This window comes from Eptatretus burgeri, chromosome 9 (assembly GCF_056783735.1).
Source record: "Eptatretus burgeri isolate ZD-2024b chromosome 9, Ebu_testis_v1, whole genome shotgun sequence".
Classification (NCBI taxonomy): domain Eukaryota; kingdom Metazoa; phylum Chordata; class Myxini; order Myxiniformes; family Myxinidae; genus Eptatretus; species Eptatretus burgeri.
In genome coordinates this window covers 33,132,800-33,159,357 of record NC_140969.1, presented here as the reverse complement: position 1 = coordinate 33,159,357, position 26,558 = coordinate 33,132,800, and the positions used below count along the sequence as shown (strand labels likewise).

Sequence of the window (26,558 nt, the reverse complement as noted above, 5' to 3'; positions counted from 1 at the left end):
GTGTATGATGCACCCATTATTGGGGTTATTTTGTATTTCTCTCAAATAATCAATCTCTGGATTCGGTGTTTGGTTTAGGACAGGAGACCCACGTATAATGTGGGGAATTCGTTCCCGTGAAGATTTCATCCTTTTAAAGTTGAAGACCGACATTAAAAAAAACCTCAAAGAAGCAAAAACAATGCGTGAATAAAACGTTGTTACGGACTCGGGGTTTGGGGCTCGCCATGAGAGGAGGCCTCTGGTCCCTCACGAACGCCCTGTCCTGAGGCCGCCATCCACTGGCAAGTTGCTAAGCAACCACGAACGCCGATTGGCACTACCAATCCAGGCAGGGTTACACTACTGACTACTTCATGTGACACCTTACCTGTGGACGGCCGAACCAATTGGGGTCTCTTGCTCTCAGCACACATCCAGATTACTGCCGAGCGATACAGTGAGTGCGCGCTGGCCAACAAAAGCAAATTAACGGGAAAGAACTTCCTGGATAAACTAATGTGCCGATCATTCTGGACCAATGGGGAAAAGAAGAACACTGACAGATAGATACATTTATAAGCAATTTATTACGAAGCAAGGGCAAGGAAATGGCACGTGGCACAATGAAGCGTTTTATTCACAAGTATGTACAGCAGGGAAAGTAAGGATTTGTCGTTGCAGCAAAAGAAATGCAATTATTAAGACAAAAAGAGGACACGAAGCAGAGCGAAACTGATGTAAACTTCTACAATCTTGTATATTATTTCCGAGTTTGTGGTTTCGTGTCGCGCTATCTTCGACTTTGTTCTGCGCTCGAGTAACGTGATATTCAGCTTACATTATCTCAAAGACCATATGAGGTGCATGGTACAAAAAAAGTAAATAAAATGGTTCTGAAACGGTGAAATCGTATTCCACTTACTGCATTAAAGTAAAATTACTACTGATACTCTGCATCAGTTCCTTTTTCAAACACACCCACCCCAACATGTCACGCAGAGCGCGGGTTATGCTAGTCTTAATTTATGCTACACATTACAGGTGCCAGCAGCCACACCCGAGGAAATTAGAGGAAGTCGAAAAAGGAGAATCAGTTGAGGTGTAAGCGACCTCTTTGTACCTGGCGCAGTCGATGCACTTACGCAACCCAATCGCTTCGGATTCACTCTCTGTGGCTCTTTATATAACGCTCGGGTGAAGGAGGAGCCACCAATCGGATCAAAAGACCCTGTAGATGTTTCTGCGCATCCCCTTTGCTGCGTAGACATCACCCGGAGAAGTCGGCTTGTCCTGCCAGAATCTGGAACCGAAAAGGTCTCAGTTGCTCCCAGGCTCAGCCACGTAACAGAGCTCCGTGATTTCTTTGGGGCATGGATTTTTCAGGAGCACTCTCCGGCCACGAACGTGTGCTGGGCTTTTTGGGGTCTTCGGGGACTTTTGGTTCTTTGGGGTCTTCAGGGTCTTTTTGGGTCATCGGTGACTTTCGGGTCTTCATGGTCGTTTGGGTCTTAGGGATTTTTGGGGTATTTGGGGTCTTTTTGGGTCTCTCCTCTCTCCTCTCCTCTATGGAAGCCCTAAATTTGAAACTTAAGAGGTCTGGACAATCTCATTGGACAGATGTCAGGCATTTCTTGCCGTCTGACATCCTTCTCTGCTTGCCAAGCTCTTTGACTGTTACGTACAAGGCCACCTTCATTCCTTGACACCTGAATTTCTCCACTCATGTTGTCAACCAATGCATTGCTATCAATGGAATACACTCCTCCCAGTGTAGACTGGAGTTCTCCAAAGCAGTGTCTTGGGTCCAGTCTTGTTCTTAATTTGCATAAATGACCACTCTCATATATTTTTTCCTCCTGTTGGAGGGAAAAAAACCTCCACTTGGTTGAATAGGTTTTCCTGAAAAATACTTGTGCACAAGGAGTCCGAGTTGGGTCGCACAGACGCTTCCCCAGCTCACTGAATATTTACACCAAAATCTTTCCTTTTTATGGAAAAGACACAGCTTGGCCATGCCAGTGATATCAGAAATTTACATATTCTATTAACCATGCTAGCAGAAAAACCCATTTCTCTGGTTGCGAAGCTTTTTTCTCCCATTACTCAAAGTAAGATACAATATTTCACTCGTTTCCAAAGGATTTTACATTTGGTAATGCCAACTGGACAACAGGGCCGAAGTTAAACCCTGAGGTAGTGTTTGCACTGCCTTCATACAGCCAGAGATAGGCTCCACAATGAATTTCAGCCATCCCTGATATGGTTGAATGACCTTCGAGCATCTTAGCACGGTGTTTGAATGGAGCAGATCATGTCTTGGCATTTACACAAGTCATTTTGCATCAGAGAGAACTAGTTATACATGATTAATTGGTCAGTATCAAAACTAACACAAATATTGCAGTGTATAATATAAATGCATGATTATGAAACATGATTAAACAATGCATAAACAGGATTATACATTATTGTTGACATTATAACCATCACAATTTTGATCTCGTTTTCACAAAAGGTGCTATATATATTGTTACGGATTTCAGAATCCGATGCGATGAATGCATACCAACATCCAGGTCCTCAGATAGTTATTTCCCTAAATGCATGTCCAGCATAGACCCATCCCCATGTCTGATGGGATTCTAAATGTGATGCATTGAGAAAGGTAAATAATAGATTCTTGCTCTTATGGAAAGCTGTCTCTCCTGACGACAGACGCATTCATGCACATTGACACCCGTTTGTGTAAAGCCGACGCCCGCCTTTTTCCCTCGATCTTTGAACGGGGAACACCCCGTTCCGCAGCTCTATGGACGCTAACTGGCTTTTTTCATGTCGGGTTGAACAGTGAGGTAATAATTGTTGTTGAGTTTTATGAGCGCTTCACGTTTGTGCTCAGTCATTCTGACAAATGGCTGCTTTTTTCTCGCCCAGCACCACAGACATGGCCTCTTAAGCGAGGAATAACCACGGGATGTGCGGGTTGTCATGGTAACGGTGCGCAAGTGGGGCGGGGTGGATTTGGGGTGAGTCTGTGTCGCCGAGGCAGGCCACCTATAAAAAGAGGGAGAGGTCCGTTCTTGGGTTGCGGCGCGTGTGCGCGAGTTGGTCATCGTTCCAGTCAGATGGTCGCGTCATCGTTCCAGTGAGGTGGCCGCTTCGTCGTTCCAGTCAGACGGCCGCTTCGTCGTTCCAGTCAGACGGCCGCTTCGTCGTTCCAGTCAGACGGCCGCTTCGTCGTTCCAGTCAGACGGCCGCTTCGTCGTTCCAGTCAGACGGCCGCTTCGTCGTTCCAGTCAGACGGCCGCTTCGTCGTTCCAGTCAGACGGCCGCTTCGTCGTTCCAGTCAGACGGCCGCTTCGTTGTTCCAGTCAGACGGCCGCTTCGTTGTTCCAGTCAGACGGCCGCTTCGTCGTTCCAGTCAGACGGCCGCTTCGTCGTTCCAGTCAGACGGCCGCTTCGTCGTTCCAGTCAGACGGCCGCTTCGTCGTTCCAGTCAGACGGCCGCTTCGTCGTTCCAGTCAGACGGCCGCTTCGTCGTTCCAGTCAGACGGCCGCTTCGTCGTTCCAGTCAGACGGCCGCGGCGTCGGTCCAGTCAGGCGGCCGCTCGTCGTTCCAGTCAGACGGCCGCTTCGTCGTTCCAGTCAGACGGCCGCTTCGTCGTTCCAGTCAGACGGCCGCTTCGTCGTTCCAGTCAGACGGCCGCTTCGTCGTTCCAGTCAGACGGCCGCTTCGTCGTTCCAGTCAGACGGCCGCTTCGTCGTTCCAGTCAGACGGCCGCTTCGTCGTTCCAGTCAGACGGCCGCTTCGTCGTTCCAGTCAGACGGCCGCTTCGTCGTTCCAGTCAGACGGCCGCTTCGTCGTTCCAGTCAGACGGCCGCTTCGTCGTTCCAGTCAGACGGCCGCTTCGTCGTTCCAGTCAGACGGCCGCTTCGTCGTTCCAGTCAGACGGCCGCTTCGTCGTTCCAGTCAGACGGCCGCTTCGTCGTTCCAGTCAGACGGCCGCCGTCGCTCCAGTCAGACGGCCGATTCGTCGTTCCAGTCAGACGCCCGCTTCGTCGTTCCAGTCAGACGGCCGCTTCGTCGTTCCAGTCAGACGGCCGCTTCGTCGTTCCAGTCAGACGGCCGCTTCGTCGTTCCAGTCAGACGGCCGCTTCGTCGTTCCAGTCAGACGGCCGCTTCGTCCGTGCCAGCCAGACGGCCGCTTCGTCCGCGCCAGCCAGACGGCCGCTTCGTCCGCGCCAGCCATACGGCCGCTTCGTCCGCGCCAGCCATACGGCCGCTTCGTCCGCGCCAGCCATACGGCCGCTTCGTCCGCGCCAGCCATACGGCCGCTTCGTCCGCGCCAGCCATACGGCCGCTTCGTCCGCGCCAGCCATACGGCCGCTTCGTCCGCGCCAGCCATACGGCCGCTTCGTCCGAGCCAGCCAGACGGCCGCTTCGTCCGCGCCAGCCAGACGGCCGCTTCGTCCGCGCCAGCCAGACGGCCGCTTCGTCCGCGCCAGCCAGACGGCCGCTTCGTCCGCGCCAGCCAGACGGCCGCTTCGTCCGCGCCAGCCAGACGGCCGCTTCGTCCGCGCCAGCCAGACGGCCGCTTCGTCCGCGCCAGCCAGACGGCCGCTTCGTCCGCGCCAGCCAGACGGCCGCTTCGTCCGCGCCAGCCAGACGGCCGCTTCGTCCGCGCCAGCCAGACGGTCGCTTTTGGCGTACCTGTTTCTTGGGGGTGACGTTGACTGGCGTTCAAGCCTGTTTGCGAGTGGGTGCACGGCAAGGCTGGGAGCTGGCAACGGACAAGGCATGCCCACACATTTCAGGACGTTTTTGTTTGACGGAAATCTTCTCTTTGGTGAGCGAGATGATTCTTCTTTCCCCCAGAATGATCTGCTGGGTACCCTTGTCTGTGTTTAGTTGTTCAGCAAGTCAATCCCCGATAAGCATCTGCTCTTTGTCTCTTTTCCCATCACTTTGATTGATTTTGCCTGATTTTGCCAACTCATCCACCAATTTTTGCCCGAATCCATCCATAGCTTTTCGAAATATCGTTTTTGGCCCTCAGTTCACTCAGTGGTGGAGAATCACTAAAAATATAATTGGATCCAGATTCAGATCTTTTTTTTTATTTTTTGTATACCTTGTCGAGGCTCGTATGAGAGCTAACACAATGCACAGCAAGGGGGGCATGAGACGAGGGGTGGGAGTGGGAAGGACAAAACAGTGGGGAACAGAGAGAGACATTAGTCATTCCACCTCATATCACCAGAGGCCTCCCAGTTGACCCCCTCAGATTTACTTTAAACTTTCATAAAATACTTCCCAGGTATCAAAATGAAGCTGCGCAAAATTTTAGGTCCATAGATGCAGTCAACTATGAGATATTGAGGGTTGAAAATGTGGTTGTGGCCCTATTTTTATGGTCGTTGCGAGCATCACAAAATGAACGGCTACTTTTAAGCTCCCACAACTTTTTAAATATTAAGGCTAGAGCCTTGAAATTTTCAGAGATTATTCTTCTATAACTGCTCTGTAAGAAACAAACATAAAACTGAGTATACCTCTATTAATTTTTATGACCTGATCAGTTGAAATCCAGAAAAAAATGTTGGTTTTGTATGAAGACCCAACTTTGAAACCCCATATATTTTTATTGACCCATCCCAGAAGCTTGAAATTTTTTCAGGTAATAACTGTATGGTAGTAGTATTCAAATACCTGTTTACTTTTCTTAATCAGTCATATATAGTACAGTCATGATCCCTCAAAAATTGAAAATTTTCATTTTCCCCTGAAATTCAGGTGAGGATTGCAAATATATGACAATGTTGTTCACCTTGTTCACCATTTCAAAGAGAATATTCAAGTTTACAAAAGTGTCAAACATCAAAGTGGTATAATGTTTCTATCAATATTTTAACAATATTTGAATAAATGATGTTCTGCCAGTGCTTGTGTGCGTTGTGTGTGCTATTTAATGAACAGTCCATTTACATGTAGTACATATGTGTAGTACATGTATATACAATGTACATACATATCATCTGCTATTAGGATACCATGAACACAATACTGTTACGGCTGTGGAAATTTGCAATACACCAGAAAGGTCCTCAGGTTAGATATATCGATAAGTTCATGTGTAGTTAGTTCACACCCGTTGTTTGGAGGGAATATGTGTGATTCATCCGGGCTGCGACGCTTTGAGTTAGCCATTTTTCTGTTCTATCGTTATTTTGGATCAAACCTACAAACACCACCTTCGCCACTTCCCGCACTCCGAACGCTGTTCTCCACGGAGCACTCTACGACTCTTTCCGTGTTGGAAAGGGTCTGAGAACGTGGGCGTACGGCGCGTGGAGAAGAAAACCAACAACGTCTGTGGGGTTTTCCCGCCTGATGCTTCCGCCTGAATCCCCCCCACCACGCTTGGTGTGAAGGGGAGGGGTGGGGCAGCTCTCTCCCGATTGGTGGATGCACGGCGTGAGGCGGTCGGAGTGGGGGCACGCCCCCCTTCGAGAGCTTTCTGGAAACGCCTCGAAGAGAGGTGGAGCCGAGAACGGGGCGGAGCAACGGGGGGAGCCATGCTCCATAAAGGGCGGACGCGCGTAGGGTGCGTTCTCTGCTTCTTTTTCTTTTTCTTCTCCTTCCGTGTGGATCTCACTCCCTCTTCTCTCGTCCTGGTCCTGTGCTCGCGGTTTGGTGGGCGGCCTGTCCACGGAGGCACGGACGGGAGATGCGGCAGTGCCGGTGGTGTGGCGGACTTGCGCGTTTGGGCGAGGAGTGCCGGAGAGAGCTCGCAGACCGCGAGAGGAGTCGGGGCCAGGCGCGACCACGCCGACGGTCGTAGGAGGAGGACTCGACGGCCCAAAGGGAAGTCACCATTTTCTTTTCGGGGTTTTGTGTGGATCTTGTGGCGCCATGTCTTGTAAAGTAGAAACTGCTTAAGTGACTGTACATTTATTAATTATATTCGGTCGTAGTGCTTTCCCTTGCTTTTGTTTGCCTGCTTTTGTTCCTATCTGCCTGCTTACGTGTTGTATAATAAATGTCCTTGCTTGTTGAACTGTTTCCCATTTCGTTGTGTCCTTTCCTTTGTTTGAAAGTTCCATCTTGCATCACGGAAGGGATTGGTAGTGGGTGTAGACACCCAATAAATAATCTGAACCGTCGTGGTCGACGATAACTCCACTCGGTTATCCCTGCAGCACGGAACGAGCTGCTTAAGCGGTTCGTGTCCGGAGTCGACCTGCGGCGTGGTACAACTCCTCGGTACGCTACCCGCGCGGGTACTTAGGTATATCGACATTCGGTGATTCACCCTATTTCGAGTGGGTAGAATGCGGACTGGGTTGTGGTGAGGTTAAACCCCCACCCGTGGCTAGCTCCTTGGCGGTAGTTCCAAGAGGGTCACGACTGAATTGTCCGTTCCGGTGGGCGACGCGTCGCGATTTGAGTTACGTGGCCGATCGCACGCCGGGCGGGCAAAATTCGTAACACTGGTGTCCAGGAGTGAGATTCGAATCCACTCCGCCTCCAACTAAATTCACGGAACCGGATCAAGGGTGAGTGGAGCGACCCTCCGTGTTCCATTAAATTACGAGCAATTTAAATTAAATTCCTTACGAGAAATAAGATGGAGTTTCAAGGCGAACGGGTGCCGGGGGTACAAATGTATATGTGTAGTAATGTAGGATCCATGGCCCGGGATGGTTCTTTTTATAACCCCACTGCTAATTACAATCCGTGGGGGAGCTCACCCTCATATTCTGAGCATGAACTTTGCCGGCAAACGGAGTCGCAAGATGACGGTGCGGCGCACTTTAGCGCGGCACGAGGCGTGAGCGGGCCGCTATTAATGGCGCTACGAATGGCATGACACGAGGCGAGCGCTCCCAACAACTGTTTCAAACCACGGGGTCATGGCAGGCATGGCAGGAGGCCGGAGCATGCATTGACGGGCTTCGGAGACAAGTGTATAAGTCCTTGCAACGGTGGAGGAATGGTGACAATTGTATAGGGGAATTACACTCGTTTTCCTTTGAGTTGGATGAGGCACGGCAGCGCGTAGACAGGGTTCATGAGGATTACGTGCGAACGGAGTCACAACGATGGGCCGATGTACAGGAAGAAAAGAGGGAGGAAGAACAAAGGCAAACAAAGCTAGAAAAGGAAAAATGCGAACACGATTGGGAATAAAGAAAGAGGTAGAAGCAGGCAAAAAGATAATAGACATCCGAGAAGAGACGATAAAAAGAGGAGAGGAACATCTGGAGCAGAGGGAAGAAGAATGGTTGGAAAAGTCAAGACAGTTCGAAGAACTAAAGGGAAAAAATGGGGGAAAATAGAATTGAGTATCCATAAGTTGGAAGAAAGAGAATGCGAACACAATTTGGAAATAAAGCAACTAAAGCGTGAGGTAGAACAAGGCGTTCGGGACAGAAGAAGACTAGAAGAAGAGGTAAAAAGAGAACAGGAAGATAGGGAACAATTGAAAGAAAAAGCAAGCTTGGAGTATGATGAGATGAGGAGGAAAAGGGATGAGATGCGCAAGAAAAGGGATGAAATGAGTGAGGAGGAAGAGAGGCAGAGAGAGGAAAAATGGGAAAAAACTTTTGAGGTACGTGAACACCAAAACAGTGGAATAGGAAATACAAAGAACAAGGAATGAGACAGGAGAAAGAAATCGGCCAATTGAAGGAAATAACGAGATTGCAGAATGAACAACAAGAAAGACAGTGGAATAAGAAACACAAAGAAGAACGAATGAGACAGGAGAAGGAAATCGGCCAATTGAAGGAAATAACGAGATTACAGAATGAGGAACAAGAGAGACAGTGGAATAGAAAACAAAAAGAGTATGAATTTGAAACTGAACGACAAAAGGAAAAAAATAGGTTGGAGTACGAGGAGAAAGTGAAGGAGCAAGGAATGAATCAGAAAGGAGAAATCACTCAATTGAAGGAGACAACGAGATTGGAGAGGGAAGAACGAGAGGAACAGTGGGAGAGAAAACAAAAACTATACGAGTTTGAAGTTAACCAATTCGAGGAGAAAGCAGAATTGGCGTCCACGGAGATTGAAAAACTCCGGAGGGTGAACGAAGAACTCAGAACGTTCCCAGAGGAGAACAGCTCAAAAGGAGCCAGGAAATGGAACAGCGCAATAAGGTGGGACGTGTGATATCACCACGAGGAGCAATGTCGGTGGTGTAGGACTTGATCGACACCACTCGTCGGATGAAGGAACAGTTAGGACCAACCCTAATAAAGGAGACACAAATAAAAATGGAGAAGAGGGAAGCAACAGAGACAAAGAAGGAAGTAGGAGTATTGCCAGAGACACGGGAGATAGACCGAGTCGAGAATGAATTAAATAAAACGAAGGAGGAAACAGAGACGAGGATCCAAGAAGAAACTAATAGACACAAAGAGACAACAAATAAAATGTACAGAGATTCGGGAGATAGAAAAAGTAGAGGAGAGACTACACGATAAAGACGGGTTAAAGGAACAAAACACACACACGGAGGTAGTGGAGGACCATGAGGGTGAGCTGGCGGACTGTTTAGTGACCCGGTGCGAGCAGCCGGATAGCCTCCTTCGGGAACGGAGGGAGACGCTATTCTCCCTTGAAGCGAGTCGCGACCAGGTGGGTTCGGTCGTGTCAAGCGAGTTCGAGGGGGCGAGTGTTGCGGACGGGTGCACAAGGAGCTTTGGGGGTATAGAGGCCCTGGAACCCCTTGTGGTGGCACTAATCCCCAGTGTGATTGTCCCAGTGTGTGTGGTGAAAGGTGTGCGTGCGGCCCCGTGTGTGAGTGGTGTGGTTGCGAGTGTGCCGGAGTGCGTGCTTCCCAGCACGCCGTGTGTGGATGAGGCACTGCGTGTGAGTGTCACCGCGTGTGTGAGTGAACGGCCGAGTGCAAGGGTGACGGTGTGTGTGAGAGAGAGGTATGTAAGGAAGATGACTGTGGGCATGCGTGAGCACGCAACCGCGTCTCCTGGTGTGAGTGTAATGGCGCGGTGTGTGTGTCTCGAGACACGCAGGTGTGCGTGGGTGGAATGGAGGCGACGACGGCGACAGAGGGACAGAGGCCGGGTAGCGGCCGTAGCTGCAATGGGGACCGCGCCGGGTGAACCCAGCAGCGAGTGCGGGGTCCGTGCTGTGGTACGCACGAGGCCGCCGCGTGCGCGGCTGCGGGAGTGAAACTCGGTCCGCAAACGCCAGCGGTGGATGTTGCCGATCCCGCGGACGGACAAAGGGTAGGCTGGTTGATGGATTTGGACCGGACGGGTTCTCCACGCGAGCGTGTGTGTGAAGCTCCGACGGGCAGCGCACATGTGTTCGTGTGGGGAACCCCTCGAAGCGCGAGGCTTGTTTTTTTTATGCGCAGGGTGACGTCATGGCTGCACGTGGGGTTGGAATCCGGCAGGAGGGTGAATCCCTGCCGGATGGTGCCGTCCAAGAGGGACGAGGTACACGTGCAGCTGCCATGACGTCACGGGCAAGGTGCAAAGTGCGCAGGTTGCGAGTTGCCGCGCTGGTGATGCGCATTAAAAAAAAAAGCAAGCAAGCCTCGCTTCGGGTGAACAGGATTCCCTGAGCAAGGGGTGGAAGATCCCCTTGGCTAGGGCACAGGACACAACTAGTTAGGAGGAAGGGTTAGTGTTAGTTAGACCGGCTTCATGGGGCAGGGGTAAGTCCTCATGGAGCCCGTGGAATGGATTAGTTAGGGGGATTTTAGTTGAGATTTAGGATGGAAAAGGGAATTATTTTGAGGACAGTGACAGACTTGTGAGTGTGTAGATGGGACTAGCTTAGCTACGTAGATTAAAAGGAACGTGCTGTATTGTAAGGGATGACGAGGGAGCACGAGTTAGTTAGGGGATTAGCAAGAAGAATGGCAGAGTTCAGCGATGTGTGTGTTGAAGTGTAGTGAGGTGGAGACATGTTGAGTGAGTGAGGCCAGCGAGCCTGTGGCTATGGAGTGAATGTGGAATGCATGGTGCGATGAGTGATTGGGGGGAGGAGTGATTCCCGCCCAAGGGACCCCGGGGTCAGTATAAAGTGAGTTAGAGGGATAGTCAAATTGACAAAATGGAGGTCGTTTTGCTGTTGGTGGGAAGGTTGACTCGAAACTCTTTGGAGGGGTGCAGGAGCCCTGTTGACGGGCTGGAAGCGTGGCTGCGAAAGGTGAGTATCGCTGAGTGGGTACCCCGGGCACCGGGCTAGTCGGCCGCGGTAGGCCAAGGGCCCATGGGGGGGGGGGGTCCGGGATAGCGTAGTGGGCACGTGTGCGCCCGCATGATGCGGGGGCCCGGGGCACCATTGGCCGCGTGGGCAGTGCGTGGGCACGGGCGACCCTCGGAAAGGGGCCCGAGGCGCCAGCCTGCCACGTGAGCGTTTCAGGGGAGTTGCCATGGAGGGCACTCCCTGGTGTTTAAGGAGCTGGTAGGCTCGGAGGCAGTGTAGTGCCTGGGGGTGCCATCGTAGGAGAATTGGCAGAGGGTAGTTCTTGCCAAGGGAGCCACGTGTCCCAGTCATGAGACCGTGTGAGGGCACGGGAAGAAAATTGGAGGGCATGGCCCGGAATTTGCGAGGAACACAACACAGGCGACGGGAATCTTGGTTGTTAGAACCGATAGTTTAAGCGAGAGGCGCTTGTTGAAAGCCCTGGGGTAGTTCAAAAGTTTAATGGATAGGGTAGATAGGAAGCGTACCCCTCTGCACCATCCATCCCTTCGCTCTCGTTGTGGGCCGCTGGACCCACTTTGGGTAGATCGCTGAACTCCGAGGAGGCCATCTTGAGGCTTGAGTTGGGCCTCGACACAGGACGCTAGCTCTCCCTTATTCCCCTCCAGGAAGGGAACGTAGGGGTTGGGAGTAGGCTAGGAGACGATAGGTTAGCCGAACAAAGACGATAAAGGGGGTTAGGGGATGATTTATAGAGGGGAAGTAAAAATAAAAATAAAAACAAAAAAATAAGTTGGGGCTAAATTGGGTTTTGACAAATTAAGGGGGTGGGTAGGGACAGAGACAGGCAAAGGCGATAGGTTGGGAGGGAGACAGTAGGTAGGTCCGAGCCCGCCTTCTGAGTGGCCAACACCACCGCACTCCCTCCACCAACCTCCACTGAAAGGAATAGGCTGGCCCACTTCATCGGCTGGCTGTTACTGCAAGGCCTGTGCCGGTTGGATCGTCGGCTGGCTGTTACTGCAAGGCCTGTGCCGGTCGGATCGTCTGCTGGCTGTTACTACAAGGCCTGTGCCGGTCAGCTTCACTGCCGGCTGTTTTTGTTACAGCGGCCTTGTCATGCTACGCCTTGCCTGCCTGCCTTTGCCTTGGCCCATGCCTACTGCCCTCGTCATCTTTTGCCCCCGTTCTGTTTTGCATTTTTCCCCCCTTGTTCATTGCCATGTTCTCCAGGATCGTCGCACAGTTTGCAAGGACTGCCCTGTTGGCAGCTACAACACGGGCCTGCAGTGGCGGCCCGTGCACCGTGTTTGCGTCCATCCATCCATCCATTCATCCATCCATCCATCCATACATCCGTTGTGTTCATTGCGTGTGCCACTTCTGCTGGCACGGAGACTGTGTTGCGCAGCTCATGCGCCGTTGCATTCATTGCATGTGCCACTTGAGCTGGCACGGAGACTGCGTTTGAGCAGCTCATGCGCCGCTATGTTCACTGCGTCCATTTTAAAAGGGGGAGGTCCTGGACTGCGTGTGTGCAGCTGGCCACGTTCCCTGTCACCTGCATTACTTGAGCCAGAGACTGCGTGCGAGCAGCCTGGCTCCCTGCTGACTTTTGTTTTTCTCTTTGCAGAGTCCATTGATCCTGGGCCATGGAATAGTGTAAATTATAAGGTTAAGGTGTAAAGTTGTGTATTGTATATGAGTGCGCCCCCGGCATGTGTGTCTTAGCGCCGGCAATTTATTTAAGTCGTCTGCATGAGTGGGTTTGTTTAGTTAGCTACTCAGCCCATAGGTTATTTATTTTGGGGACACGAATACACTGAATGTCGCACTCAGGGATCCGAAGGTAAAACGTACTAGGGGAGAACAACACATGATGGCACACGAAAATTCGACGACTCGGGACGAGTCTGTAAAAAGGGGAGGGGGTAGTGCACGCCCCCCTTCGAGATCTTTCTGGAAACGCCTCGAAGAGAGGTGGAGCTGAGAATGGGGCGGAGCAAAGCGCGGAGCCCTGCTCCATAAAGGGCAGATGTGCGAAGGGTGCGTTCTCTGCTTCTTTTTCTTCTTCTTCTCCTTCCGTGTGGATCTCACTCCCTCTTCTCTCGTTCTGGTCCTGTGCTCGCGGTTTGGCAGGCGGCCTGTCCACGGAGGCACGGACGGGAGACGCGGTAGCGCCGGTGGTGTGGTGGACCTGCGCGTTTGGGTGAGGAGTGCCGGAGAGAGCTCGCAGACCACGAGAGGAGTCGGGGCCAGGCGCGACCACGCCGACGGTCGTGGGAAGAGGACTCAACGGCTCAAAGGGAAGTCACCATTTTCTTTTCGGGGTTTTGTATGGATCTTGTGGCGCCGTGTCTTGCAAAGTAGAAACTGCTTAAGTGACTGTACATTTATTAATTATATTCAGTTGTCGTGCTTTCCCTTGCTTTTGTTTGCCTGCTTTTGTTCCTATTTGCCTGCTTACGTGTTGTATAATAAATGTCCTTGCTTGTTGAACTGTTTCCCGTTTCGTTGCGTCCTTTCCTTTGTTTGAAAGTTCCATCTTGCATCACGGAAGGGATTGGTAGTGGGTGTATACACCCAATAAATAATCTGAACCGTCGAGGTCGACGGTAACTCCGCTCGGTTATCCCTGCAGCACGGAACGAGCCGCTTAAGCGGTTCGTGTCTGGAGTCGACCTGCGGCGTGGTTCAACTCCTCGGTACGCTACCTGCGCAGGTACTTAGGTATATCGACATTCGGTGATAATCCCCACCCTTGGCTAGCTTCTTGGCGGTAGTTCCAAGAGGGTCACGACTGAATTGTCCGTTCCAGTGGGCGACACGTCGCGATTTGAGTTACGGGGCCGATCGCACGCCGGGCGGGCCAAAATTCGTAACAATACTTTGAAATTTGAATTTGTAATTCTTTGTTTCTCATTTGTAAATTGCAAGAGCTTAACTCATATGGCTGGGGCTAAAAATAGAACTCAGGAATAGTGGCTGATCTGCTGATATCAGCAGTGTATATAGTTACATTCAAGGGAGGACATTTGTTGGGTTCCTTTGGTCCATGTGATGAAAGTTATTGATGCTCCCCTAACGTCAACTGGGAGGCAGTACAAGGTCGCACCTGACTTGGAAAAGCAGATCAAGGACCGATTCAAATCATTTACGTGAAATGTTTTATTAAATTGCTATTGCAGTATGCGATATATTTTTGGATTATTAATTTGAATCATCAAACTAATCATTCATGATTACCATGGTGCCCACACCATGCACACACTTCATGTATTCACGACTGTGTTAACAACAGTTTTTAAAAAAAATAGAAAATATATTTAAAAAAAATATACCACTTTGATATTTGACACTTTTGTAAACTTGAATATGCTCTTTCCAATGGTGAACAATTTGAAGTGGTATACCTTGTCATATATTTGAATCATCACCTGAATTTCGGGGAAAAATGAAAATTTTCAAATTTTGAGGGATCATGACTGTATTATATATGACTGATTAATAAAAGTAAACATGTATTTGAATACTACTACCATACAGTTATTACATGAAAAAATTTCAAGCTTCTGGGATGGGTCAATAAAAATATATGGGGTCTCAAAGTTGGGTCTTCATACAAAACCAACATTTTTTTTCTCGAATTCAACTGATCAGGTCATAAAATTTAACAGAGGTATACTCAGTTTTATGTTTGCTTCTGACAGAGCAGTTATAGAAGAATAATCTCTGAAAATTCCAAGGCTCTCGCATTAATATTTAAAAAGTTGTGGGGGTTTAAAAGTAGCCGTTCATTTTGTGATGCCTGCAACGACCATAAAAATAGGGCCACAACCACATTTTCAACCCTCAATATCTCGGAGTTGACCGCATCTATGGACCTAAAATTTTACGCAGCTTCATTTTGATACCTAGGAACTATTTTATGAAAGTTTAAAGTAAATCTGAGGGGTCAACTGGGAACATTTTCTTAAATTTGGTGATTTCAGATGGAATGACTCATTAGGAGATCTGTGGAAGGGAGAGGGATGGGGCGGGGAGCACGGGGTATACAAGATGGACATAGCAGGGAATTTGAAGGAGGTGGGTTTGGGGTGGATTGACGAGGGTAGAAAAGATCGAGGATTTGGATGGGGGAGGATAAGAGGTGGTGGTGAACAGCTGTTTTGAAGGCCTGGAAGGAAGAATTTGAAGGCCTGTCTGTGCCTGCTTGTGGTGAGGATGTTGAGGTCGTGGAGATATTCACTTACCTTGGCAGTGATATTCATGACTCTGCTGGCTGTGAGTCAGAGGTCAATAGATGTCTGGGTCGGTCCTGGGGAGTCATGGATTCACTGGATAATGTGGTGTGGCGCTGCCGGTACCTGTGCGGTTGGACGAAAGTCCAAGTCTTCAGGTCCTTGTGGCTTCCAGTCTTGCTCTATGGATGTGAGACTTGGACTCTGACCAAGGATCTGTGACGGAGACTTAATTCCTATGGTACCAGGTCTCTTCGGAGAATCCTTGGCTATCGCAGGTCGGACTTTGTGTCAAACGAGCGGTTGCTGAGAGAGACTCAAATGAGATTTGTTACCTGCATCGTCTCTGAGCGTCAGCTGCGGCTGTATGGACATGTGGCTCATTTTTCTGACGCTGATCCTGCTCACCAGATTCTCTCAGCGAGGGAGTCTCGTGAATGGAGGAGGCCAATGGGCCGACCACGTGCCTCGTGGTTGCAGCAGGTTGATCAGCATCTCAAGGAGATGGGGATGGGCCAGGCATCTGCCTGGGGGATGGCCAGACAGCGGCCCCTGGAGTAACGGCGGAAAGTGGACGCAGTGACGCGCTGCTCTGGCGCATGGTCCCATACCTGACCTGACCTGAGGGAAGCATGGGATTGAACAGAGTGAAGAAGTTTATTCCCAAGGCAGGAAAAAGAGGAATGAAAGAGTGAAGGTGAGCAGTGATTCGTGATTTTGGTAGTTTAACCAGAAGGGGGTTGTTGGCAGACCTTGAGCACCCTGCGGAAATATGGTGGGGACAAATCACAGACCCAGCAGGGGGGGGGGGGCGAGACCGGAGAGGAGACGGTAGAAGAGAGAAAGACCACCGACCTGCCTGCGGTGAAAGAATGAGAGGCCCAAAGACTCGGCCTCATCGCGGGAGATCCAATGATCCGAAATGCCTTGGTTTCCACAGCGTGAAGCCGAGAAAGGTGGGAGGCAGGAGCACCAGCAAAGAGGGGAGAGCAGTACTCCATCTGGCTGCGGACGAAAACTTTGTATGTGGTCAGGAGCTCAGGTGGGCCGAGGAAAGACTTTGCACGACGGAGGATTCCCAGTCGGTGACTGGCTTTGGAGGCGAGGTTGGAAATGTGTAAAGAACATGGCAGATAGGGAGACCCAGAAGCTTGAAAGAAAGGACTTCTTCCAGAGGATTGTTGAGAAAGTGGATTGGGGGGGGGGGTTCCAAACGGTCCTTTCGGAGAGACATATGAGAGTGTGAGATTTGTCCGGATTGAAAGATATGTTCTACCTCTTGGACCAGTTTGTGATTTTATCCAGAGCTGCAGTGTGTGAAGAAGTTGCTGCTTGCTGGTCTGAGGGATGACAGATGGTATGGCAGAGGGTGGAGTCATCAGCAAAGTAATAAAGAGGATTTTTCCAGAGAGTCAGAGAGATCGTTGATGAAAACCAGAAAAAGCTCGAGTGCTTCTTCTGAGTGATGAAAACTTGAGTGCTTCTTCACCAAAATGTAATCAATTTGTCCTTGTCAAATACTCAACATGCCCACCAATCCGAATCCGCCCACAACTTTTTTAGATATTGTGCTATATATCGTTTTTGGCACTATCTCTCAATGGTCAAGAATCACTTAAAAAATTATAGTGTCCGGATCCAGATCTTTACCAAAATCTAATCAATTGTCCTAGTCAGACACCCAACCTCTCCACCAAGTTTCATCTGAATCTGTTGGATTTTTTTGAGATATCCTGCACACAAACGAACAGACAGACAGGGGTGAAAACGTAACCTCCTTCCACCTTCGGGAGCGGAGGTAAAATTCAAAAATTTGTTCAACTGTTTTGTTGCAGTGCTTGCTCGAGTGCTTATGCCACTTGTCGAGTGTTCCACAAGTTTCGATTTCTAAAGCTTCAATCTCTAAACCGCAGCTCTGTTCTCCATGGGGACATCCCTGGAGTTAGGAAGGGAAAATAACTTGGATGATAAGATTGAGTAAAGCAACGGGACAAGTTAAATGTGAGTTCAAAAGAGAATTGAAAAAAGTTTTCAATGGCTACGAAGCAATGACTCCCCACCACCACGATGGCCCAGATCCGGAGGATGACCAAGAGGTACACGCACTCGGTCTAAGCTGTTTAGCCTGGGTTTGAATCACGACCCAGCTATATATTGTCATATCGGTGTTTCACAGGCCTTCTCTCTCTCTCCACTCCTTTCCCTCCCCCCTCTCTGTCTCCCCTCTTTTTCTCTCCCCCTCTCTTTCTCTCTCCCCTCCTCTTCGCTCCCCCCTATTCTCACTCTCTCCCCTCTCTTCCCCTCTCCTACTCTCACTCCTTTACCCTCCTCCCACCTTGCTCTCTCACCCCACCTCACTCTCCTCCCTCCTTTCTTTCTCTCTCCTCACTCTCTCTCCTTTCTTCTCTCCCTCTCTCCCACTCCTCTCTCCCTCCCCCCTCTTTGTCTCTCCCCCTCCTCTGTTAATATTCCCATCAGCAAAGCAACAGGTTGTATTTGGTAGTTATTAATAAAGCAAGGACTGACCATATATGAATGTGCTGTTTGTGCACTTAGAATCCCCTTTGGTCACTGACCATGTGGTCCACTGTCGGCACCCTTCAAAGAGTTGTTCAGAAATAATTGTCAGATGTCATTGGAGATGTTGAGGTAGGAGAGATATTTATGAATAATCATTCGAGATTTTTGAAATGGCCTGTTGATGGATAATCATACTTTTTCACTTTATTTTCACCCTCGTAACATTCTCTCTCCCCATTCTCCCTAACTATCTGTCATGCTGTCGTTCCACCAGCTGGTTAACATTTATTTCCCTCCACATTTTTCCCAGTGCTGTCTATCCATATCCACTAGCCTAGTGTTGGATTAACGGTTGAAGTGGTTGGTTTAAGATCTTAGGGTCTTGAGTTTGAGGCCTTGTTCCTCTTGAATTAACAACAAGTGGGGTTGACTCGCCCTGTCATCCTTCTGAGGTTGGCAAAATGAGTAACACTGTACTGGTAGGCCATGGGCCAATCACCCAAAATGGAGTTCTCATTACCATCTCGGGTGGCAAAGGTTGACTGTACTTTTTTGAAAGATCTTTGTCTGGGCCAACTTTTTGGGTATGATTGCCACTCCAAATCAGTGGCTTTATTGTAGTTTTTTGGGAAAATAGGCATTTTTGGGCTAAAATCGTGTTTTTTGAAATTTCATCTGTAGAAAAAATATCTGCAACAAAACAACATATTTGAGACTTGGAATAAATAGCTAGGTAAAGTACAACCATTTTGGTGTGCTTTGTGTAGGGTTTCAATCACCGGTTACCATGGCAATAGCCATTTTAAGGTAAAAAAAACATGTTTTTTTGATAGTGAAAGTTAAAAATTTCATATCTCAGAAATGAAAAATGATTTTTGAACTATTTAAACGATAAACACATACTGATGCATCTGGGCAGTTTTTAAATTCCATAGTATGAGGGTAGGTTTAAGATAAATATATCGTTTTAGGGTAAAAACATCACATTTTGATTTGTATTTCTCGGTAAATGGAGAGAAAACCCAGTTTTTTGAGCATTTTTAATATTCCTCAATTTTTTATAAAGTATCAAAAGTCCATTTATCACTGTAGATGTATTAGCATACTAGGTTGGATGAGATACCTAGTTCAAATAGATTGACGTTGCCATGGAAACGACCAATTTTGGGATAAAACACATTTTTTGACGGTGAAAGTTTAAAAATCCATAAGTTGGTAGAAATGTAATATTTCCGAGCAATTTGAACGCTAGCTACCACCCTGACACCCTAAGGCTGTTTATTTGTTCAATAGGTAGAATAACCTGCAGGCAGCTGTCGTGTAAGTGTCTTAGATTTACATTCCTTGATCGCTATCATCATCATCACTTTCATCAACTGCATATACGGTTACGTCTGTGTCTGCTTCGTCATCCTCATATTGGTCGTCACACATCTGGTTTTTACACATCTTAGTGCATTTCAGTCCGTTTCGGATGCACGTACAGTCCTTTGCATCACAGTGGCGTACACAGCTACAGCTCATGAGCTCCAAAACAGCTGATGGAGCTGGTGGACCAGTCATCCAGAGAATCTCAAGGTCACTGCTGTCATCTGTAGACCATCCACAATCTGTTGGTGGGATTACTTCAGGAGTGCATTCAAGGGATCTACGCCATATGGCTGCTTGGTAATTTGCCTGCTTGGCATGCTGGAACAGGCAATCTCTGCATGGTGGCAATTGTGCTGAAATCATGTTGCCCCTCTTTGATGTGAAGAGCTGATAACGACACTGGTTGGCTTCAACTATAGCTCTGTTAGAAACATAGAGATGGCAGGTGAATGCTTCAAGCTTTGCAAACAGTTCATTGGACATTTGCCATGACCGTCCAAGCTCACTGAAGCACTGCTGATAGTCCACGGTCTTCTTGGTAAGTTTTAGTGCATTCAGTTTTCCCTTTCCGGCAAATGCACTGACCGTATCGCACCCCGTAAAGGCGTGCAAGCCAATTAAGGCCTTGCAGACATCTTCACCAAGGGCGTTGGCAATATTGGTTATGTCAATGTACTTTTGCCAAGTTTTTGTTCCAACCTTCTGATACATGGGTGAACGGATGATTTTGCTGAAACCAATGCAAAGTACCAGAATGTCCATGTCTTCAGCAGTTATCACAATAGCGTTGCACCCATTTTCTGCTGCTCTGCTGGCATGCAGAAAGATACGAGTGTCTGCCTCTTCCTGAATAGACTTCATTTCAATGACTTCTTCCCATTGGTCCTTGACAAGCTTGAAGCATCGTTCCTCGCATGTAACGTACAGAACTTTCATTCCCAGTTTGAGTCGGTTCTCTGGCCTTTTCCATTCATCTACGACGAATCGGATGAAACAGGTTTTGTTTGACGAACTGCGCAAGAATTTTCGCCATTGCCTAATTTTGTGCCTTCGACTGATATGCTTGAACTATAGACCCTCCGTTGCTCCACGATTCGATCTTTCTGCATTCTTTATCGATTGTTTGCGGTACATGTCAAAAACTACGTCGATTTGTTGGCTATTTTCACCTTCATGAAGTGCATGAGCCAGGCAACTGTCTGCAACTTCTGCGAAAGTCTGATTGTCCCCTTTCAAGCGCTGAACTAAACTCATTCCATCAACCAGAGGGGGAGCACTCGGTAGAGTGCAAAACCTCCGCCGCCAATACTGCTCGGTCACTCGAGTGAACCTGATATCCTATTCATTCAATTTGATGTCAACAGTGCTCACAGAGTTATCGTTTGCAACTTTCCCTTTTACTTTTAACTTTTACATCCTCAATTCATTCGTCATAACTAGATTTCTTGAAACAGAAATTGATTTTACGTGGGTATATTCACCTGAAGTTCCAAAATCAGCCGCAATTATAATTTTGGCATGTTTTTTGTTGGAAATCACTTATAACATGTAGAAATGCAAAAAAAAAATCGAAATTTTGTTGAAAAAAAAGTTGCAAAATTTTTTTTTCTCTAACAATTTTCTTTTGGGGGGGGGTTGGAAATCACTTAAAACATGTAGAAATGCAAAAAAAAAAATTGAAATATTTTTTCAAAATGGCCGCCATAGCGGCCATCCATAAGGATCAATGCCATGATCCTTGAACGATACCTAATCCCCCCACCAACTTTCGTCGAAATCCGTCAAGGAGTTTTTCCGTAATACTGTTCACAAACAATCAAACAAACAAACAAGCAAACAAACAGAAAGGGGTGAAAACAGTAACCTCCGATCTTCGATGACGGAGGTTAATAATTAATTAATGGTTGCAGACGGTCTAGGGATATTCTCGGCTATCATGCCATCATTGGTCAGCGCTTTGGTGAGAGGAGCTTTGTTTGTTTTCCTCAAGGACCCCTCAGACATTGCTAAGGACCATGGAATGGGCCCCAGAGGGTGTTCTAAGACTTCATGCAAATCAAGGTGACGGCTCTCAGCAGCAAGAATCATGTGGGCGAACAGTTGTCTGTCAGCCTGAAGGATTACCTCTTTACCATCTGCCTTTGTCACACGCTTCTTTTTAATTAGGTTGGAGAAAGTTTTCAGGTTATGTTTCGAGATTTTGCCTTGGAAGGCTTCAACTGGAGGCGTTGCTTGTAGCCGGTTCTCCTTGAAAGTCTTATATGATTCAGTACCAACCTCATGCGCTCTTGTCAGGTCGTTCGTTATGTCAGGAGTAGTTAGCCGTCCAGTTGAAATATTTGTAAGCTCAGGCTGGTTTTCGCTCATAGGGTTTACCCATTCAATCTCAAGCAGATCTACCAGTGCCTTGGTATCAGCATTATCCTTTTGGATTCGTGGAGCATGTAGATCTGAGTGCGAAAACGTTGAACTTGGTTGTCGCACAATGTCACGCATCTGACGTAATGCTGTGCTGCGATACTCTGCAGTCATGTAGTATCGGCTAAGGGCTTTGAATCTGAAACTAAACCCTTTCGTACCGCCGGGTGTTTTCGTGTCCCTATTGACAGTCTCTTCTATCGTCTGGTCAGCGGGAATTTTACCAAATGGATTTTGTGATCCTCGCTGGACAGAAAAACCTCCATTTAGCATATGAGCGTAGATTTCTGGGTGGCTTGTTGGTAACTGGGACATATGAGCATAGTACACTGGTAAATAACGGGCATAGTTGATGTTATCGTAAGCAAATGCCCAGGGGATTGCCTCTTTAATGCAGTACAGATGCAAAAGCCAATCTCCCCCTCTTGATGCACATATCAAACCCAGACGAATCTCCACCATGTCCAAGTACGACATCCAGAATCTGGCCAAGTCACCATTTCGTCCATCTTGTAGTGCTTACAAGAATGTTTCAAAGAGATGGAGTATGCGTTTTACACTAGGCTTATGGAGAACTGTATTGAAGGAGTCTTTGTTGATATCCTCACTCGACTCCTCGATGCAACGGAGGGCATCATCTAAGAGGTGACAGTCAGCAGTATCATATGTGGTTGTCAACCATGGGATGCCAGTAGTAGTATTCCTTCCATGCCAGTAGTATTGCTTCATAGACCAGCTTGTGAAGTCTAACAGCTTGGTTGTACTGTCGCCCGTCCATCACCGCCTGCACAGAGCCCTCTGCGATTAGGCCAGACTCGACAGCAAGTTCTCGCAGACCAGCATCCTGGAATCGCTTTCCTATGATAGACAGGAAATTCATCTTGGTGTGGAAGTCTCCCATCCGGAGAACAAGACCGTCAAATCTGTCTGGATGCTTCCAAACGATCTCTGCAGCCTTCGCATAGAGTGCTTGGTCAAATACGAGAACCAAACTTGGAAGCTGTAATTGAACCCGGATTCTTTGAGACTGAGTTAGTATCTCCAAAACCGTAGTCATCTCAGTTGCCGGTGCGTTAATTGTCGGCAAGTAGCTGATCTTGTTCGGACTAATGGTGGTTTCACCCCGTGTCAGGATGTTGAACCCCGTCCAGTTTGGTGCTTGGCGATTCTGCAGGCGAAATAGTTCCCAAATTCGATTCTTTCTCTTGGCATCCTCAACCGAATTAAGTGGATCCACCTCTAGAGATTTGACAGGTGCCGGACCAACTCGTTCTCCAGCATTTTACTGTGGAAGTAGTGATTCTTCTATGTCGATCGATCTTTTTTTGCTCTTCACGACAGGTGCGCTTGATTCTTTTGGTAAAGGGCCAATAAACCTGTCCTGGATGATAATGCCATTGACGCGATGGGAGGTACCACCACCACTCAGAGTATCGTCGAGTTTATCTATGTTGTCCCACACAAGAGTAGTAATCATAGAGATCAGAATGTTTGCCGGAAGAATGTCGTTGTTGGTGCTGTCAGACAGCGAATGCAACTTCTGCATACACAGCGCCATCTCTATCTGTTCCATCATGGAGTACGAAATACAGTGTCCAAGGCGGTTGAGAATTTGAATCAGCTCAACGTTTCCTGTAAGACACTTCACAACAAGAGCCATCAAAATATGCTTTGGCGGGCGCTGACGACCGTTAGTGACAGCATAGATCAGATCTTAGCCAATCAAACAAATCTGTCTTTCGGCACAACTAGTCACATTTGACTCGCCTTCTTGACCAACTATTAACATTTTCAGAAAGTGTTTCACGGCGTCAGGTATATTTGCAGTTTCAGCTCCAAGCTCTGAGGGTTGCGGCGGCCATTCAGCCATTAGTTCCTGCCTTTTTATGTCACCTCGCAATAGCAGGGCGGCCCTTGATAGCTCTGCCATAGAATTACTTTGTGTAGCCAGCAATGTTTCAACTTTCGTTCTAAGTTCGATGATGCTGCAGGCAAGTTCGTCCCTTGTCAAGGTGTCAGGGTAAACCAAGACTCTGCGACCGTGGTTTCGGACGAAATGGAGTGACTCACCAAACTCACTCTCCAATTTTCGACGCATATGTGTCTTAGTTGAGTCGCTGATCTCGTTGAAACCGTACGAGTTCATCAGTGAAATTAAATGGGATGTCAAATCAGTGAGGTGCAGAACCTTTGGATTTGGAAATATTTCGTTCCTGATGAAGTCAAATAACTCTTTGTAAGCGGTAGTTTCAGCTGATTCATAGAGTTTCTGCTGATGCCTTACTGGTTGCGGCAATTCCACTGTCCCAGGTAGTCGATGCCTTTGTATACTGCCGGTAGCGGGACCTATGGTAATGTGCTTCAGCTGCAACAATCTCTCGACTGACTATGCTAAGAATCTTATTGTCCATTTTTCGCACAGGAGCTTGTCTGACAGCTGTGTCCGCTCGCAGCTGTTTACACTACACAGGGGTTTCCTTAGAACGCTGTCCTTTCAAATATTTTGCAACATTATCACAAAATATGCACTTTGCCTCGTACACACGAGATGAAACAGCCCCTTGCCTAGGTGTCCCATGTCGGCTGGGTTGCTCGTGTATGTCTGTTTTATCACGTGTTAGTCTATTGCGGTCCTTTTTGTTGGTAAACACAGAACGGCACCTGCGATGATATTTCACTGGCGCAATCTCTCCTTCGGATAAACCTTTTGCAGCAGATAATGTTTGTCCATGACCTCGAATTTCTGTAGCCTTTAACAGAGTTGTCCATGAACCGAAATCTATTGGTGACACAAGATCAGTGTCGTCATCAGTGCAGTGGATAACACAGTCGGTACGTGGCCGCTTTGGGGGAGGCAATGACTCTTCCATGATCAGTCACCTGAAAAGAAAAAAAGATGTAAAAACACTGTAATATTTAAATACACTTCACAATGGTTTTTCCACAAAATTACTGTTGCCATGGAAACGTCAGTCAAGTTCAACTGATTGATTGCCATAAGAGAGAATTCATATAAATTGTTAGCCAAAATGGACTTTTGATATATGGTACGATTGAAAAATCTTTAAAACCAAAGACTTCTCAAAATCTCTGCTTTGACAATTCTATCGAGGAATGCAATTGAATAGTTGATGGTTTCACCCTAAAACGAGATAGTTTGTTGACAACCTGCCCTATACATTGAAATAAACAACTTTCTGTGTACATCGGGGTGGTTTTAGCATTCAGAACTCTGAAAAATATTATTTCACTTGCAAGCTACGAATATTTCAACTTTTACCGTCAAAAAACGTGTTTACCCACAAAATTGATCGTTTCCATGGCAACGCCAATCTATTTGAACTCGGTAACTCGTACAACCTATACTAGTACATGAAAGTGATATGTAAATACATGTAGACTTTGGATACTCTGTCTTCTTCTTCTTCTTCTTCTTCTTCTTCTTCTTCTTTCGGCTGCTCCCGTTAGGGGTCGCCACAGCGGATAAACCGTCTCCATTTCGCTCTATCCTCCACATCTTCCATTGACACTCCAACCGCCCGCATGTCTGCCGTCACCGCATCCATGAACCTCTTCTTTGGCCTTCCTCTTCTCCTCCTACCTGGTGGCTCCATCCTCAGCATCCTTCTCCCAATATACGCCACTTCACTCCTGTGCACATGTCCAAACCATCTCAATCTCGCCTCTCTCACTTTGTCTCCAAACCGTCCTACCTGCGCTGCCCCTCAAATAGACTCATTCCTTATCCTGTCCATCCTCGTCACTCCCAACGAGAATCGCAGCATCTTTAACTCTGGCACCTCCAGCTCCGCTTCCTGTCTTTTTGTTAGCGCCACCGCCTCCAAACCATACAACATAGCCGGTTTCACTACTGTCTTATATACTTTCCCCTTCACTCTTGCAGCTACCCTTCTGTCACAAATCACTCCTGCAACTCTTCTCCACCCACTCCATCCTGCCTGCACTCTCTTTTTCACTTCTCTACCACACTCTCCGTTACTTTAGACAGTTGATCCCAAGTATTTAAACCCATCCACCTTCCCCACCTCAACTCCTTGCAACCACACGATACCACCACCCTCCCTCTCATTTACGCACATGTACTCCGTCTTACTCCGACTGACTATCATTCCCCTTTTCTCCAGTGCGTACCTCCACCTCTCGAGGCTCGCCTCAGCCTGCTCCCTACTCTCACTACAGATCATGATGTCATCCGCGAACATCATAGTTCATGGAGACTCCAGTCTGATCTTGTCCGACAACCTGTCCACCACCATTGCAAACATTAAAGGGTTCAGAGTTCTTGGTGGTCCTTGGTGCAATCCCACTTTAACGTTAAACCGGTCCATCATTCCTACCGCACACCTCACCGCTGTCACACTGTCCTCATACATATCCTGCACGATCCTCACATACTTCTCCACCACTCCCGACTTCCTCATACAATGCCACAACTCCTCTCTTGGCACCCTATCATAAGCTTTCTCTAAATCCACAAACACACAATGTAACTCCTTCTGGCCTTCCCTAAACTTCTCCATCAACATTCTCAAAGCAAACATCGCATCAGTGGTGCTCTTTCCTGGCATAAACCCATATTGCTGCTCAAAAATCGTCACCTCTCCTCTCAACCGAGCTTCCACTACTCTTTCCCACAACTTCATGGTGTGGCTTAACAACTTTATTCCTCTGTAATTTCCACAGCTCTGGACATCACCCTTGCTCTTGAAAATCGGAACCAGTACACTTGATCTCCACTCCTCCGGCATTCTCTCACTTTCCAAGATTTTATAAAACAATCTGGTTAACAACCCCACTGCCATCTCTCCTAAGCACTTCCA

At 48.0% G+C, this 26,558-nt stretch overlaps 1 protein-coding gene across 1 annotated transcript in view; it reads left to right on the top strand.

Moving 5' to 3' along the window:
* The window catches only part of LOC147019864 (uncharacterized), a 105,345-nt gene that overhangs the window by 442 nt on the left and 78,345 nt on the right, over positions 1-26,558 (top strand). The gene's annotated exons all lie outside the window — the stretch shown is intronic.